Source organism: Ursus maritimus, unplaced genomic scaffold (genome assembly GCF_017311325.1).
Source record: "Ursus maritimus isolate PB19 unplaced genomic scaffold, ASM1731132v1 scaffold_34, whole genome shotgun sequence".
NCBI classification, from domain to species: Eukaryota; Metazoa; Chordata; class Mammalia; order Carnivora; family Ursidae; genus Ursus; species Ursus maritimus.
The window spans coordinates 6660106-6663444 of record NW_024426008.1 but is presented as its reverse complement, the minus strand read 5'-3'; positions in this window follow the sequence as shown (position 1 = coordinate 6663444).

The window sequence follows — 3339 nt, the reverse complement described above, 5'->3', positions numbered from 1 at the left end:
GGTTAACATTATGCGTTTTTATTCTCTTGTAATTCCGGAACATTGGTAAATGTCTGCATATACGAGTTTTCTTGCAAACTAAACTACAGGATTTACCAGAAGACCCCATTTTGTGATTTTACTGGCTTTCCTTAAGCCATGTCCTTCCAACAGTAAGTTCCAACTGGTTAATACACGTTAGAAATCACATAGATGTACCAGATGCCCCCATCCAAATAATTTTTCCCAGTCCTTGTCTCTGCAACCTGAGAGAGAATTAATAACCAAAATCTTTTGGCAGGCAGCGACAGTTAAAGACTAGGGTAGCTTTTTTTTTTTTTTTTTTTTTTGATAAATCTTAGGGGAATCATATATCCAAGTGCATGTTACCCTTTGATCTGAAACGCTTACTTCAGCAGTGCCATTGTGTCTTTAATACTGACTGCTTAATGGGTACAAGATCTTAAAAATTCAATCATTTTTATCTATTTTTTTTAATCTTACCCTGTTTCCAAGAGACCCTTGCTCTGTCGTTTGACTTACGCATGTGTTCCCTTCTGTGATTCTAATAGCCTGTGAAAATGCATTTGGGTTATTTTTCCTTTGTTTACATTATCCATTCCCTTCACGCTTTAGATTTTCTTTTATTTACTGCCATTTCTTTTAGTTATGACTCTGTATTTCCATTTTTATCTCATTCTGGATTTTCTATATTGCTTATTACTTTGATTTTTTTATTATGATTAAAATAAAGTAAGGGATTTGACAGACATCCCTCCAGGCCTGTGTTCTTAAACATAAGGCTAAGTGCTAACCATCTGAGGAGCTGTTAATTCTTGAATAGTACAATAAACAGGGTCAACGCTCAGCATCTATCAAGCTGTAAATACCACTGATAATCACCATCTGTAAATTTAACTGCTAAATTATGAGAGGCATTCTATTAGAGGCCCTGGTCTTAGCAATCTAATTGCTAAGTGAATATAGTTCCAGACAAGTGGACAGCTAATACACTGAAATGAATTTTATCATTAGTGCAATATAAATTGTTATTGATTTTGAGTTTATGTGCTTTCCTGTTTATTCTAAAGATTGATTTTTCCATGTAAAGGAAGAAGTGGCTAGCTTGGTAATGCCCTTAAAGCTTTAGAAATGTACTTGTTAAACTGAACCTTTGAAGTATTATTATCATTATACCGTTAGCAATTACTAAATATCCTGTAGTTTTCAAAATAGATGAGTTAATATTTTTAACTGCTTAGACAGAAGTGCTTTCTTGAAGACTGCTTATGCAACTTCATTCCTGAATTCACTTTGACCATTCCTGAATTCACTTTGACCGTTCGCTCAGTTTCTAAATTCTTATATTTTTTGACCCACTTTGCCCTTTCACTGAGTGTCTTCACCAAAAAGTCATCAAGAAATAGGGATTCTTGCAAATGTCTGGCGTACACATCTTTTCACTTCCAGTGATAATGATCTCCTTCAGATCTAACATAAGTTATCTACCACTGCATCACAATACGACAATCACTTAGTGATTTAAAACAGCAGCCATTTCATTTGTTCATAATTCCATTGTCATTAACTTGGGGTGGGGTCAGGTAGGTAGTTTTTCTGCAGGCTTGCCTAAGATCATGTAGTCATGGTGGTTTCACTGTGGCTGCATGGCGTTAGCCTCACTCATATCTGGAAGTTAGTGTTGGCTGTTAGTTGGACCATGCGTCTTCAGGAGGCTAGCATGGGCTTTGTTACATGGGAGCAGTGTTCCAAGAGGCTGAGTCTCAATGCACAAATGCTTTTCAAGCCTCGGCTCATGTCACAGTTGCTGATATTCCATTGATCAAAGCAAGTCAGCATGGCCAAGCCCTACATCAATGTGGAAGGGGACTCTACAAGGTCACGGATACAGGGAGATGTGCTTAATACAGGGAGAGGCCCTTACTGTAACAATACACCCTACCTAAGGTACTGGGATAGTCTCTAAGGCATTCTCTCAGTTTCCTGTCCTGCCGAACTTCTGTTCATTCTACACAACCACAACTGGACAGTCCTTCTCAAACACCAATTATTCTGTCATCCTAGAGCTCAGTTGTTCTCAATCTGATAATTTTATTACCCAGGAGACATTTGGCAATGTTTGGAGACGGTTTTAGTTGTCACAGTTTGTAAAGGGGAAGATGCTACTAGTATCGAGTAGGTAGAGGCCAGAGGTGCTGCTAAGCACCCTGTCATACACAGGGCTAGCTTCCCATGACAGAGGATTATCTGCCTCAAAGTGTCAATAAAGGTTAAGAAAAACTGCATCCTAGCTTTTGGTTCCCCCATAAAAGGAGAACCAAGGGTAAACTCTTCATCTGGGCATTCAAAGTCCTCTATGATCTGGTGCCACTTCATATACCCAAAGATCTCTCTCCCTTTAGTTTCCGCGGGGCTCCTATTATCCCCAAATATGCCACCCTCCATTACATAATTAACATAATAACTCTTTATTGTCATCCCAAAATGTAAATATCAAACTTTAGTTTTCCCCTCTTCTGTCTAACGAATTTCCCAACCTCAGCAGAAGAGTTGGATCCTTCTGTTCCTACCAAAGTTTCCACAATTTCATTGTGACCTGTCACTTACAAAGACATTACTTAGTATGTATTATGTCAGCTCAAATAAACAGGCCACAGGAATGTTCTTTTTTTTTTTTTCATGGTTTTATTTTTCAAGCTAAAATTCAGTTCCATCTGGAATTTAGTTTGGGTCAGGTGTGAGTTGCAGATTTAACTTTACTATTTTTCTGGATTTCTACCTAGTTGTCTTAACACTGTTTATTCAACTATCCCTTGCCCATGGATTTATTTATTTATTTATTTTTATTTTTTTAAAGTTCCATGATTTATTACTTGCGTATAACACCCAGTGCATCATGCAATACGTGCCCTCCTTAATACCCATCACCGGTCTATCCCATTCCCCCACCTCCTGAAGCCCTCAGTTTGTTTCCCAGAGTCCATAGTCTCTCATGGTTGATTCCCCCTTCTGTTTACCCCCCTTCCTTCTTCCCTTTCTTCTCCTACCAATCTTCCTACTTCTTATGTTCCATAAATGAGTGAAACCATATGTTAATTGTCTTTCTCTGCTTGACTGATTTCACTTAGCATTATCTCCTCCAGTCCTGTCCATGTTGCAGCAAATGTTGAAAAATCATTCTTTTTGATGGCTGAGTAATATTCCATTGTATATACGGACCACATCTTCTTAATCCAGTCATCTGTTGAAGGGCATCTCGGCTCCTTCCACGATTTAGCTATTGTGGACAATGTTGCTATGAACATTGGGGTGCATATGGCCCTTCTCTTCACTACATCT